Source organism: Misgurnus anguillicaudatus, chromosome 19 (genome assembly GCF_027580225.2).
Source record: "Misgurnus anguillicaudatus chromosome 19, ASM2758022v2, whole genome shotgun sequence".
NCBI classification, from domain to species: Eukaryota; Metazoa; Chordata; class Actinopteri; order Cypriniformes; family Cobitidae; genus Misgurnus; species Misgurnus anguillicaudatus.
The window spans coordinates 18094377-18110619 of NC_073355.2; the positions used below are offsets into that span (position 1 = coordinate 18094377).

The 16243-nt window shown below is 37.6% G+C and overlaps 1 long non-coding RNA gene across 1 annotated transcript; it reads left to right on the forward strand.

Moving 5' to 3' along the window:
• The first annotated feature begins 13728 nt into the window (after positions 1-13728).
• Positions 13729-15410, forward strand: LOC141351030 (uncharacterized). Its single transcript, XR_012359173.1, has 2 exons — positions 13729-14233; positions 14549-15410. It is a non-coding gene; the product is annotated as an uncharacterized lncRNA (long non-coding RNA).
• Positions 15411-16243: the final 833 nt, after the last annotated feature.

Consider the following 16243-nt stretch of genomic DNA (forward strand, 5'->3'; position numbering starts at 1 on the left):
AAACTAAACAATTGGGCTCTCACACAAAAACTACAAATTCCTGGAACTATATTGATATTTGGAATATTCAACAACTTGGGGTTTCTATCATAGCAGTCTACCAGTCTGCTTTTGCCGGCAACTGACAATCCTAAAACAGGACAACACAGCTGCCCACACTCAAACAGAAGAAGATGCCTTCTTTTGGATCAGACTGCCACAGACTTTTACAAAAGATTGCAGTTCTCGAAACAAAGTTACTTGTGGCGCTGCCGACCCTGCCAGAACACACAGTGGAGCTTCATCGTGGTCCCTCTCAACATAAAGCTGGTGAGTCCTGTGAACCTAATGCTTTTAAACAGGTCATAGTGAGCTCAGAGAAACCTAAAGAAATTGAGGACACAAACCGATGGCATAAACAGGGTGCGAGACCCAAAAGTGCTCAAGACATTAGACTGTCACGAGTGTCACAAATTGCTGCATTAGCATCATCTATCCCAGATATGGGTACAACTCGAGGAGCCAATATTGGTATTCTACCACCCCCTGTACGGCTTGAAAATAGATATGAAGCACTAATGAGTTTGGGTGAAGAATCCCCAAATGTTAATGTACACAGATCACATCAGCCAGTAGCTTACAGAGCTAACAGACGCTCAATACCATACAGGCAGCGGCGCTCCGCTCAGACAGCAGCCGAGCCAAACACGCTGATAGTGGGTGACAATATTATCAGAAACTTTGAAAGCAAGGCTACCCGTACATACTGTTTTCCTCGGGCAATGGTTTCTGATGTTAACAAGGAACTTTGCAACATTCTGATGAAACATAAGTCTGTCAGTCGGATTGTCATACATGTGGGAAAGAATGATATTCAGAAAGAGCAGTCTGAGCTCCTTAAGGTGGATTTCAATTAACTTTTTGAAACACTTGCAAGACTGAAAGTTCAATCTTTTATCAGTGGACCTCTCCCAGCCCGGGGAACAAATATGTTTTCTCGGCTACTAAGTTTAAATTCATGGCTGCAAAAAACCTGCACCATGAGAGGACTGAATTACATTGACAATTTTAATATCTTCTGGAGTCAAAGGCAGCTTTTTAACACAGATGGTATCCACCCAAACAAACTAGGTGCTAGGTTGCTTAAAGACAATATCTTTTTCTCCATGCATCATCCATCAGCTGAGTGTGCCAGTCCACTACTGAACAGCGGAAATGACCACAAGATTCTACACCAGCACCTGGATGGACATTCAGATGACAAGGATAAAACTCTGCAGTCACAACTACTGTTCACAGACACAGCTCAGGCTGAGCCCTGCCCACAGACCTCGCTTCAGCTGGATTGTGAATCAACACCCAAGGACGTTTCTGTTGATAATGACCAGAGGAATGATAACACTCCCTCCCAGCCTTCAGGGACACCAGAATCACAGCTGATGTCGTCACACTCTCTCTCCCTCTCTCCAACATCACCACTACTGGGCTTTTCAGAGAAAATGGAGAAACTGGTATCTGCTGGAACAAAGCTCTCCCACTCTATTGCTGCGAGTCCCCAAATATCAACCAAGAAACGGCGGGCTCCTCAACCACCAAAGACTTCGGGCCCAGCCCGCCCTCCCCCTCCATCTGAGAGAGCACTCCGACCTCTGCCTCAACATCAGGGATCACACCAGCCCTCATCTGCAAACAGCACTGGTAACTGATGTGTGTTGGGTTCCCGCTACGACAGCAGTAACAATCATAAATATTTTAAGAACAAGCGGGCGCCCGATGTCCCTTTAGCTTTCCCTATCTCTGTCCTGACATGTGATAGAAAGACGAAGGCCTTCTCCAGCCGCACAGCAATTCTATCTAATCTACTGCCTATAATACGTAATTCTGAGATTGATACAGTGCCAAAACCAGTTACTGTTAAGTTAGCACTTCTGAACATCCGTTCACTAAAGAACAAATCCTTTTTAGTTAATGATCTTATCACCACTAACAACCTGGACTTTATGTTTCTAAATGAAACCTGGTTAGATGACAGCTGCAGTGCTACAGTCCTCAATGAATCAGCCCCACCCAACTTTATCTTTATAAGTGTCTGTAGAGCTGTTAGAAGGGGTGGAAGAATAGCTGCTTTATTCAAAGATGCCTTTCAATGCAAGCAAGTGTTACTTGGTGATTACCAGTCTTTTGAATATTTGTGTATTGCTCTAAAAGGTACACCACGCATTCTGTTTACAATTATTTATAGACCTCCCAAATACACCTCAGCATTTGTTGATGAATTCACTGAACTTTTATCAACAATTTCCTCTGAATTTGATTATTTTGTTATTGCTGGAGATTTTAATATTCATATAGACAATGCAGAAAACAATACTGCAATTGAACTGTTAAATGTTTTAAACACTTTTGATCTGACCCAGCATGTGCAAGGTTCTACACACAATTGGGGACACACTCTTGATCTGCTCATTAGCAAGGGTCTAAACATTTCATCCACTGTAATCAAGGATGAAGCGCTATCTGACCATTTCTGTGTTTACTTTGATTTATTGATCTGTCCTGGCACTGATGCTAGATCTATCTATGTTAAAAGAAGGTTCATAAATAAAAACACCCGTGAGGTATTTATGAATGCTATATTAATGTTGCCAAACATATCGGCAGACTCTGTTGATGTTCTCCTTGAAAACTTTAACATAAAAGTTAAAGATGCCATTGATGGTATAGCTCCAGTAAAGGTACGGGTGATCACTGGCAGAAGTAAAGCACCCTGGAGAAACACAACAACAGTACAGCACATGAAAAGAACATGCAGAAAAGCTGAACGTATGTGGCGGAAAACAAAACTTGAAGTACATTATAGCATCTATAAGGACAGTCTTCGTGCTTTCAATGTAGAACTAGGCACAGCTAGACAGACCTTTTCTCCAACATTATAAATAACAACATAAACCACACTCGCACTCTTTTTGCTACTGTAGAGAGACTAACAACCCCCCCAAATCAAGTTCCTAGTGAAATGCTCTCTGACAACAAATGCAATGAGTTTGCAACCTTTTTCTCTGAGAAGATCAGTAATATCAGAATGACGATCAATACGGCCTCATATTGTACTGTGGTCAGTCAGATATCATTGCAAAAACCTCAGAAATTAGCCATTCTCTCAGAATTTGACATAATTGATATAAAAACCTTGGAAGAAACAGTACAACATCTTAAAGCATCAACTAGTAGCCTTGACACGCTTCCCACATCTTTTCTCAAAAAGGTACTTAACTGCTTAGAAACTGACCTCTTCAAAATAGTAAACACTTCTCTGATCACAGGCACCTTTCCAGAGTCATTAAAAACAGCAGTTGTTAAGCCTCTCCTAAAAAAGAGTAACCTAGACAAAACCATACTTAGCAACTACAGACCAATCTCAAATCTTCCGTTTATAGGCAAGATCATTGAAAAGGTTGTTTTTAATCAGCTGAACAAATTCTTAAACTTAAATGGCCATCTGGACAATTTTCAATCTGGTTTCCGTCAGCATCACAGCACAGAGACAATGCTCATAAAGATAATAAATGATATTCGCTTAAACTCTGATTCAGGTAAAATATCAGTGCTGGTGCTAGATCTTAGTGCTGCCTTTGACACCGTAGATCACACCATACTCTTACATAGACTGGAAAACTGGGTAGGGCTCTCTGGGATGGTCCTCAAATGGTTTAACTCATACCTACAAGGAAGAGGTTACTATGTGAACATAGGTAACCATAAATCTAAGTGGACATCCATGACATGTGGAGTCCCACAGGAGAAGAAAATATGATGTACCATGTGTCAAAAATTATGATTTATGACCTTGATTTACGACCTAACACCTTATGAGTTGTTTTGCTTCCTGTAATAAAATATTATGGTGGTAATTGATGTTTATACTCCGGAAATTACTCCGGAAATGATGTTTATCCAGGTGTCCTATAGTCTCTGTTGTTTCACGCCCCCCCTCTCCTGCGTGAGTGTTTAAAGATATCAGAAGATAGTAAAAAGATAAGTTAGAATTGTATGCCCGAATGTTTTGCTTTTAAGCATAATGTCTGTGAATAAATCAATACATATTATTAAAGAAATAAGAAGTCAGTAAAAAAGATAAGTTCGAATTTTGTATGCCAGAATGTTTTGCTTTTAAGCATAATGTCTGTGAATAAATCAATACATATGATTAAAGAAATAAGAAGACCTGATGAAGAAACAATGTTAAATAAAATAAATTGTAATAGTATTTAGGTAGGTTTTTTAAAAGAGGTACCGGTTAGGAGCTCAATTGAATAAGCTGTTGTCTTCCTGTCTTGAAAGTTGTAATGTAAATCTTTCCTTCCAAGCCAGTCATCGTCGTCTAACTGGGTCACTCCCCAAGACTTCTGATACGTCGGTACAGTTTAATAGAATAAAAGTTTAGGAACTCGGCTAGGCGTTAAGACATTTCCTTTCCCTGCAGACTAAGTGTCTGCTCACGCCAAAGGTCCTTTCTTGATATTCAAATATTAGTTCCTTGCATTCTCTGTCGTCTCCCACAAACAAGGTGCCATGGTATTACAAAAAATCTAGATCAATAGATTGTAACTTTACGACCTATGCGAGGTGTTAAGACATTTCCTTTCCCCTGCAGACTGTGTCTGCTCACGCCAAAGGTCCTTCCTTGATATTCAAATAATACTTCCTTGCAGTCTCTGTCATCTCCCACAAACACGGTGCCATGGTTTTACAAAAAATCTAGATCAATAGATGGTAAATTTACGAGCTCGGCTAGGCGTTAAGACATTTCCTTTCCCTGCAGACTAAGTGTCTGCTCACGCCAAAGGTCTTCCTCGATATTCAAATATTACTTCCTTGCAGTCTCAGTCATCTCCCACAAACAAGGTGCCATGGTATTACAATAATCTAGATCAATAGATGAAAAGTTTAGGAACTCGGTTAGGTGTTAAGACATTTCCTTTCCCCTGCAGACTTAGTGTCTACTCAAGCCAAAAGGTCCTTGCTTGATATTTGAATTCACCCTTTCTTAAACACACACCTTTTTTGGGGGAAAACAGATCTTTTGAATTGTAGTGTTTAAATGTAATTCAATTAAAAAGTAGATTTAAGCATAGCATTGCTTATGCTTTACACTCTAAAAACTCCTGGGTTATTTCTTCAACTCATTTTCTGGGTTATTTGTGTTGGGTTAAAATTATGAGTTATTTTTTCAGAGAGTAACCATTTTCTGGGTTATAGGGCTAATATTTTGACCCAATTCCTGGGTTGTTTGGGTTTCTGGGCTATTTTTCAAAGAATAACCCATATTCTGGGTTAAAGCCCTGCCCCCCGCTGTTGTTCTGGAATTTTCTCACAGCAGTCGTTTGAAATAACCGTCACTTCGCAGAGTTCGCGCTGGACCTGGGCTTTGGTGTATTCAAGGTAAGAAAGTATTTTTTTAGTGTCGATGTAACGTAAACTTTTCTGTATCCATGTCCCCGTTGCTACACTCTAAAAAAAATCCGTAAAAAAAACAGACAAAGTACTGTGTAAATATGAAGGAATTTTCCGTATTTATGTTTTACAGGCATTTATCGAGTAGGGGGAGGCTGCAGACCTGGAGAAGGTAGATCTACGCCCCTGACAGTTTTACGCCCCTGACAGTTTTGCGCCCCTGTTGTTCCTCATGCGTCCAGTAGGGGGAGGCTGTATTTTAGAATATGAGCCTAGTCATATATCAGAACAGGAGACAGTATGATTAGCAGACCTTGAAGCGATACGAATTGAGGTATGTTAAATAATCTGCTAAAGTTATTGTTGTTGATTGTATTGTAATGATGCAACATTTATTATTTATAAACGATTGACGCGATATCAATTCAAAAGAGGGGTCAATAATTTATTTCGAGAGGCAGTACCCTACTTGATTGAGTCACTTAGCTAACCCGTGATGCGCGGGACAATCTATAAACAACCCACACCCCACCGACGTTTTCAACTAACCTCCCCGCAACTCAGACAAACTCGTCATTGGCATCTTTATTTCAAAAACGTTCTTATGGCATGTAATGTAGACATGTGGTTACATTGTTCTAGACAGAAACATCTATCTTAAAGGGATAGTTCACTTTAAAATGAAAATTCTGTCATCATTTACTCATCCTCATGTTGTTCTAAACCTGTATGACCTGTATGTAAACCTCTTTGTTAATTTGTCTTTTACCCAAATCGTAGGAGTATTGCACATCGTCTTGACCCTGGAGAGTGGACAGAAGTCACAGGATTGGATATTGGGGTGACACACAACTACAATACTACTGTACATATTTTCACGTCTGTGTATGTTATTATTTTAAATTCTAATATATTTTTTTCCTAAAGGTCTTTCCTCAGCAGACCAACAGCATTGATTGTGGTGTTTTCATGCTCATGGTAAGCTATTAAAACAGGATACTAAAGCAATTTTTTTCTGGAAATTAATTTTTAATCTTTTTCAGTATGCCCTTTACACTGTGCTGAACATTCCATTCAATTTCACTTCTGTGAGCCTTTCTATTTCTTCCTTAGAAGGTTGCTATAAAGTTTATTGTATTGTATCTAACAATGCAAATTAAATACTAATCCTGTGACATTACAATTTTTGTTAGCTTGACATGCCTGCAATCAGGGAGTGGTGGTGTCTACGTCTAATTGAGTGGTTTGAGACAGAGGGGTATGTGTATTCGTTTCTTTACATCTCAGTGTGGCGTTTCATTCTTTGTTCCTTCCTTGTCAGTAGGAGCAAATTGATGTTATTTACACTCACCTGACTTCAATTCTGGACAGCATACCCACACACACCCACAGTGACCAGATTTGATTCATTATGGATGTCCCTTTTCCAGAGGTAGGTCAGAGGTTTGTTCCAGAGGTGTGTTAGTTGTGCTCTGCATGGTGTCATTCACATTTTTTTTAAAGGTATAGTTCACCCAAAAATTTAAATTCTGTCATCATTTACTCACTCATGTTGTTACAAACTCGTATAAATTTCTTTGTTCTAATTAACACAAAGGAAGACATCTCGAGAACCGCTTGCAACCAAACAGCTCGTGGACCCCATTGACTTCCACAGTAGGAAAAAAGAATACTATGGAAGTGAATGGGGTCCACAAACGGTTTTGTAACAAACATTTCTCAAAATATCTTTGTGTTCATTAGAACAAAGAAATTTATACGAGTTTGTAACAACATGAGTGAGTAAATGATGACAGAATGTTTCATTTTTGGGTGAACTATACCTTTAATGTCAAATAGTTTATTTATAATGTTAGACCATTGCTCTAAAAATAATAGTTTTGTGTTAATAGAGAAAAGGCACTTTTGATTTTGTTGTAAAAACATGCAACATGCTAAAAATGCAAAATGATGTTTGGCTTATTTGGGCTGTGATCAATCTCAATTCTTTCTATGGTAGTCCATCATCTGTGCTCTTGCTGTTGTGGAACATGTGTCCATCTTGGAGGCTGAGGAGAAATTCCTGGGGGGACCTGTCATTGACACAAAATACTGTAAGGATCCTATAAAGGAAGAAATGTTTAAACATGACATCCTGCCATTAATTATAAGTAACCATTGTTTCTAACACTATTCAACCTTTGCTTTATTTATTTTTATCAGTGAGCGGGAGCACTTTGACAGCAGGATAAAAAAACAGTAAAAGAAGAGTGGAAAACCATAGGAGAGTGATGGTGTTAATAAAAAAAATTGTGAACCACAATATTGTCTTTCTTTTAAATGACCCTTGGAATTTTAGAAAAGTTAAATTGTGTTTGTCTTCATAAAATGCTATGTAGGACATGTTTTGTAGCTGTATGACGACCAACAGGCTTTATGCCCAGCTGCACTACTACCTGAACTTCAGCCAGCTCCTAGTTTCCTGTCTGCACACCTGGATTAATCAGTTTGTTTGTGACTACTGAGGTCAGGCACTCCTGGATTAATCAGTTTGTCCAATAATGGCAGACAGGAAACAAGAAGCTGGCTGAAGTTCAGGAAGTAGTGCAGCTGGGCATAAAGCCTATTGTGGATTGTACAGCAGATATTAAATGTAGGATCCATATGATTACACAGTAGGCTACTGTATGTCTAATGGCCTAAATATGGTTAATATCTAAATGTAACTTAATATACATTCACAACATCATATATCAGTCAGTCTCTTGTATATAAAAACAGTTTATAAATAAATATAAATAGTTACGTGTGACGTCATCATCATGCGCCGCTTCCGGGTCCAATCGATTTTAAATGCCATAGGAAATAACAGGAAAACACGCTACTATTTAAACCCTTGATCCTTATTTTTATCTCCAATAATAAAAACCAAGAGGACCAGTTTACTGTGTGTAGTTCCGTTGTGTGCAGACTGCGGTGTACACTGTAAGTTTATACAATTTTCGCTTAAATGTGTAATATTAATAAATAGTGCTCATAAACGGTTGTTTAAATAGACTAGTATCCTGTATTTCCCTCTCCCCCTACTGGACACATGCGGAACAACAGGGGCGCAAAACTGCCAGGGGCGTAAAACTGTCAGGGGCGTAAAACTGTCAGGGGCGTAGATCTACCGGCTCCAGGTCTGCAGCCTCCCCATATAGCATTTATCCGCTTTTTTAATAACATGTTGCATTATGGGTGCAATAACCCCTTCTGCAATCTTTCATTTTTGCCTCTCTATCACCATCTCTGTTTGAAACCTAAAATTACAACTTGCTTGCAGAGTTATTTTCTAACATGGATGATGTTTAACTTCTAAACAAATGCTGTCAGAACAAGATACAAATGCTCAACTATTCCAGCATCGACACATGTGATTTAGTAGATAAATTTAGTAAAAGTCAAATGGATATTTACCACAACATTTATCACATTAAATCTCCAGTTTGTGTTTGTTTTAGATTAATTTGAAGTCACGACTATGGTGATTAGTGTTCCCTTTAGTTAGGCTTTTGTCCCTTTACCTTCACAGAACTGATTCTGCTCTTTCAGCATTGCAACAGTGTTTTTGCTTGTAGCAATTATAACTTGTTTGTTGCTTGAGGTAGTGATGGTCGTTTTCGAAGCACTGCTTCATGAGGCTTCGAAACATTTACGAATCTTTTGTTTTGAATCGGTGGTTCGGAACGTGTTTCAAATTGGCCAAAGTCATGTGATTTTAGCAAACGAGGCTTCATTAAGTCATAACTGTTTCGAAATGTTTTGAAAATCCGATGGTTCACCACTAGGGGGAAGTTGATCACATGACCAGTGTCTAATATGTTTCGGAGAACTTGGGTCAGTTTTATTATAAAAATTCAAAAAACATTTATCCTTCTGACTAATAACGCTGCCATTTTGTCTATTTATTGTTTATAGACAGATTTAATGACAAAAATGTGCATAATTAAAAGGGTAGTTAGTTTTAATGATTTGTTTGCCCTAAATAAAACTAAAAACACATAATACACTTTTAACTATGTCTTAATTAAGTTAAATAATATTTTTAACATATTTTAATAAAAATCTTGCTATTATTTTGTAAAAAAAAAAAGTGTAAAATGTTTGGCCATATCTGCTTTACACTATTTTGACCAGCAGGGGTAGCCAGCGTGTGTGGTGTTTCGAACTGCTTCGAAAAACTGAATCAATTTTCGAATCAATTGGTTCAATTGATTCGAAGCTTCGAAAAGCTTCGTTTCTCCCATCACTAGCTTGAGGAAGGAGAGTAGTCTATAATGTCATATAAGCTTAGTTGTTTTTGTCTTACGCTGTCTGACATTTAAATATAAAATGATAAAAAAAATAAAGAACTGAAATGTATAAAAGTGAGGCTCTATGCTGATCTAAAAACACACCGTCTTGAATAAGATAGCTGAAAATGTATCAGCTGTGTTTTTGCTTCAGAGACATCAACACTTTGGATACAAATCTCAACAATGGTGAGAGTAAATGTTAAGAAAGTTTTCTGTCCTGGTACCCAGCATGCATTACGGCATGAAGCTTTGTTGTTGATTGTCACCATTGTTGCGTTTCATAGGCAGATTGAAGTGTCCCTAAAGGTTACGGACAATGCTCTGTAAATTTGCGGACAGTGTTCTGTAAATTTACAGAATGTTCAGTTTTTGGAAATTCTGTAAACATAAATGAAAATGTGCCGGTAATTTTCTGCCATGACATTGTCCGTTTTTTTACGGATTATTTTTTTAGAGTGTATATATATATACAGTTGTTAAATTGGGCCGGAGCTCACCGGAGCGCAGCTCCGCCTCCTCGGGTCCACAACACACCCTGCCGGAGCTCAGCTCCGTCTCCTTCAGCAACAGGGTTTAAATTTGGCTAGGGCCAAATATTTTTAATGACATTCGGGTCGCGGTCGGTCGGGTTGTTTAAAATAAAGATGCAATTTAAACCGTTGTAATTTTTGATCATGCTTCTAAGAGGTCCACTGTGTTTTTATTCCCGTCCGAATCGGCCATGTCTGTGTTTTTCTCTGCAACCTCTGTAAAAATTCCAGAGCAATTCACCTACTGTTTTTCGCCAAACTCAGAGGTCTTTTGATAAATGTAATCCCGTCCGGATGCAAATGTCTATGTTTGCTCGCAATATCTTTTAAAAAACGCGGTTCTTTTCTTGTTTTGGCCAACGTGATCTGCCGTAAAGTCTTGTGTCCCATTCATTCAGATTTATGTTTTTTTCCGTTCTGCAAAATAAAAAATTAAATCAAGATGAGCTGAATATCATACACTGTTAAGACTGGCCACTGTAATATCAATAACGTTATAAGGTAAGAAACTCAACCTTATTTTGTTTCGCTCTGAAATGTTAATGTTAATTAATAAAGATAATAAATTGTTATTAATCATTATTTCTTAATTTCTTTGGGTTTATTATAAGCAGCCAGTTATATAAAACACGTAGGCTATGATTTGTATAAGTTATTTTGATTTGTTAAAATCAAATTAATAAATTACATGTTCTGTAATAATTTTACATTTAAAGCAAAATATCAAACTTAGGTTACAAATTAGGTTACAAACACGCATATCCAGAGCACGTGATCTTCTGCAACTCCAAAACGCATGAAACAGACACTCCTATCTCAAGAATAGCATAAGAATTTTAATCCCGTTCCGAATCGGCCAAAATCACAGACGTCTTTTTTGCGGTCCAAGTTGCAGCGGGTTAGTTGAAAACGCATCACTGGTACGCAGGCCGCGTCTCGATCAGATCCTCAAGAATGCGCGTTTGCACAGGATCATGACATTAGACATTGTAGAGATGAGAGCGATAGAGAGTTAAGAATGGTGCACACGTCGAGAAAACTTAGAAACAAATGATTAAAGTATATAGCCATGTCACTCATCTCATTACAATAGCCTATGTTAGATGAAACAATTGTGCATAATGACATGTGCAACAAATGCATAGGCCTATAGGGTGTCAGACTCATAGATGTGCATAATTTGGGGGCGGTTTCCCAGACAGGGATTAGACTTGTCCTACACTAAAATAAATGTAAGAGCTGTCCAAACTCAAAACAACTTGTACTGATATATCTTAAAATACATCAGCGCCCTTTGTTGTGCCTAAAGATGCACACAAGTAATGTTTTTAGTAAGACATGTTTGTTAAAACTAGTTGCATTTCCTAATTACACTAAAGCCTAGTCCTGGTTTAAGATAATCCCTGTCCGGGAAACCACCCATTAAAAGTTCAGGTTTTAAAGTTTGGGTCAACCTCTGGCACAGCTTTAAAACAAACTTGTAAGTGAATGTAATGTATTTATCTTTGTTTGAATAACCTATACCTTACACATTAATACTGGAAAAAGAGCCCCTTTGGTGTAAAATACATTAAGTAATTTTACGGCGCGATTTTGAATGATGACCATTTACGGTAAATAAGGGCTCCCCCTCCCTACAAAAGCCAATTTAACCACATATATATATATATACACACACACAAAGTGCCCTTCATAAATATTGGGATATATTATTATATATGTAAAAATGTATTTCAGTGTATTTCAGGGCCAAATATAATGGGACAGTTCCCTTAAAAGTTGTTTTATGGACGTGAATTGTGTACATGATGTGTGTTTACAGCCACAGCGTCCAAATGCCAAACTTCAACTTTAGATCACAACATGCTTCATATATGAGGAAATTATTTAACAAATACAAAATGCATGTCCATTACAGCTCAACTGTCCCATTACGTTTGGCCCATTTAAACGACTGTAATTCCTAAATCCTAAAGACAAATTGGAATTTGTGAATACCCTCTAAATACAGCTCAAAGTGTGCACTCTGTCCCAATATTAATGGAGGGCACTGTATAATATATGGGCAACAGGGGTGTCATGGTTTTTGTAATTACCCTTGCCTGTAGACTTGTCAAAGTGTTATGACTCAGAACAAAACAGCTTATTTTTATTTAAATGTAGGACAGTCAACAAGATGACTTATTGAAAGACCTGGAAAACATCACCATGGGCATATGTGTAATCAAAAAGAAAGAAGGTGTTCTTGGCGACTATGACGATATTGGAATCGTTGTTGGAGTGATGATTCTTGAGCAGCTCAAATCTGTGGCACAAGCCTGCATTGATGCTGGGTACAATCTATTTGCTTACTTTGGCGTACCCCAAAGAACTAAAATACTACGTTTTTGAAATTTTTTAGAAATTTATTATGCAGATGGATTCTAAAGCTCTCCCCAAAAATTCAAGGACTGAAAAACGTTTTAAAGGTGCAGTGTAAATTTTAGCGGCATCTAGTGGTGAGGTTGCGAGTTGCAACCAACGGCTTATAGTCCACGGCTCACTTCTCGCTTTTGAAACACATAGAGAAGGACAAACATGTCATCGTTGGAGACAACTTAGCAAAAAATTGTCCTTTAAGGGCTTCTGTAAAAAAATGGCAGCACAAAAGGGTGACTTCCATGTAAGGGGACCCTCGGTGTATGTAGATGAAAAGGTCTTGTTCTAAGGCAATAAACACATAACGGTTCATTATGAAAGGTCTTTATACACCCCTGATAATATAGTTTTGTATATTATTTTGCATTTCTGTCAAAAGATCCTTCTTAAAATTTCACACTGCACCTTTAATACTGAAATTTTGTAGCAGACATGTATGTGCATGCTCAGAAATGTTAGTCCAGATGTCACAGTCTACTCTGTTTATCATTTAAGACCTGGGAATCCGTAGTTTTAAACATTTTAATAATGCTTTTAATGATTCATAACTGTTGTCTGTAAAAATGTAACACTTTTTTTTTAAATAATTATTGTGCAATGTGTGAAGTCAGCACTACTGTGCTGTTTTATTGATTCACAAACATTGTGGCCTCTTTCCATCTGTGTTTTTTTTTTATTTATATTTTGTGAATGTGCAGTGCACTTGTTTTAAAATTTAAACACTTGTACACACAAAGAAATTGTATTTGCTGACATTAAAAAATAACATTTAACTTACCACTTGGTGTATTTGCAAAGCCATTTAAGGGTCATTTTTATATATTGTTTTTAAGGTTAGTGATTGCAAACAATTTCCTTAAAAATGTTGAAAGTTAGTCAATGAAATGTGTTTATTTAAATGTAGCTAAAATAAATTGATTGCAACCACTTACCTTAAAAAAATTATTCAATTCAATTAATAATTTTTCATCAGTCATAAATAAATAATATACGAAAATGTAGCACAATTAAATATGGCAGAAATTTGTAACCCGGGTAACCAAGTTACTAGTTAAGATTAAGAATTATAAAATAATAATAAAGTGAAATATAATAAAATAATTAAGTGAAGAAAAGTGAAAAAAGTAAGAAAGGAGGAAAGTTCTAGAAGGAAAACTGTTTTGCCCAATCACAGCCCTTATTTCAGTGACTGACTCTCCAAAGAGCCAATGTTAGCAGCACTTTCATAAGCCCCGCCCACAACCTGCAGTGGCGCTGCTAGACTGTCAGTTTGAAAGACAGAGTGGGAGAGTGAAACGGAGCAGCTACACAGAGCGATATTCAGAGATCCTCTATAATAAAGTTTTAAAATAGATCGCGAATAACTTTGGATGCAGTAAATAGTCATATTTCTGAACGGATTCGATTACGTGAAGTTGTCATTGGAGTGAGAGGACGACAAAGCAAAGATTTGTGAACTGAAAGTGGATGAAATCCAACGGAGAATTGGAGTGTTGCAAATGAGCTTATTTGAACATATATGAAGTTATTGGCTTGGTGAGTCACATTTTACGTAATACATTATCTGAGTAAACTGTCATTAACTAAATAAGCTATTGATATGCAGTGTTTACATGGGCCACGTGAGCACAGCGTGAGCTGTAGTATTAGCATGAGGGCTAAAGCTAATTTCACGTGTGAAGATGCTGATGAAATGTGAATGTGAAATTTATATGTTTATAAGTTCAATAAGTGTTGAAACATGATTTAATATCTTAATCGAAGTGTATACATGATTTTTGCTGTTAAGATATTTGCTGTTAAAAAGTTGAAATTGATATTGATTATCTTTCTGCCTTGTATTTCTTCAAGGCTGGGTTTTTGTTTTGTCTATGATTTATTCTACGTGATTTCCTGTGAGAGATTCCTGTTTTGTGCCATATTTAATCCTTCTGGAGAGGAATCTGTGTATCTGATGTGATTAAATATGCACAATGGCGAGCCACCAACGAACCTGTTTCCACTTTGAACTGTGCTAAAATTCACCAACTGGTAGGAAATTTCCAATTTTTTCTTGCTTTTGGACACAAAAGACTCTTGTTCGTTGAACTCTTGATATTTTTCCTTCTACCAAAAGGAGAGATTGTCTTTTGAACTTGAGCTCATTGCGAGAGTTTAATAACTCTTGTTACTGAACTGAATCATTTGATTCACGAACTGTGTTCAATTGAGTCGTTTGATCTTTATTCGAACTGAACTGAATCATTTGATTTACGAACTGTGTTCAACTGAGTCGTTTGATCATTATTTGAACTGAATTGAATCAATTTGATGCATTTGTGTATTTTCATCTCATATTGTTGAGTATTCTGTTGAGTTTGAAAAGAAAAGTGATCTGTTCTGAGAAATTTGAATCACATTCAGTGTTCTGAGTTAAATTGAATGTCCATTCAATATTTTTTGGGGTTTTATTGAATGTAATATTTTGCTGAAGGTCATATTATTTGTAAAATACTTTCCCTGAAGTGAAAGAAAAACACACTACTGTTTTATTTTAAGAGTTTTATTTATTTTTATATTTTGTGAAGAGTGTGACACTTCAAATTGAATTGAATCTGTCAAACTGTTGAATTCTTGATCCTATAAGAAATGAAAGAAGATTGTTAATTGTTGATCTTCACTGTTAACAACTGAGTCTATATCTGTGAATTATTCATTGAAACAAATAACAAAATAGAAATTTTCTATAATAATACAATTCACTGAATCAGAACAAAACTTTGTCAGTCACTTACTCACCTGCTGTACTGCCTCCACTCTCCAGTAGACGTTCCTTGCTTCTGATATTCATTGGCCCAGACTGAAAATTATTACTAGCGGTAGCGCAATCAGTCACGTTGCACGTTACATGTTACAACTTTGGCGAGCCATCCAGGAGAGAGGACGCAGCAGAAATTAAGGTGAATAACTACTGAGATCGACGTACAGTGAATCAGACAAACAGACAAAATGGATGTTGTAGGGAGAGAAGATGTCAATGTGCAAAATGCAGTCATCGTTAGTGGAGTAACACTGACTGAAGAGGACCAAGTTCTAGAAACATACCTTTCAAGATTTGGCTCTGTACGACGCAACCTGCTAATTGATGATCCGCAGTCAGAGTTTCATCGCAATGCAATAGTAGAGTTCACACACAGGTCAGCTATGAGCAATCTCGAGCCCCAGCTGCCTCTAACTTTAGTGAGCCCCACTAATACAGACATTGTGTTCCGTGTGCGTGCCCTGGGTACGGTTCACACCCCCACCATTGGTACTGCCACTGTTGAGTGCTTGGAGAAACTACAAGAAATAGCAAGCGCCAACGGAGAAACTTTACAAGATGTCCTCCAACGAGAGTTGATGAAGGTTGGTGGGGCGAAAACTCCAGTTGATGTGCCACTAGGGACAAACCCCTTGACAAGCGCTACTAGCACCCCCTCAAGGTTGGAAGGATTCAAGTCACCCTCTGTCTTGAGATTGGAACCCGAAAACCCAGCCAAAGCAACCAAAAGCGCAACGTCGCCCCAC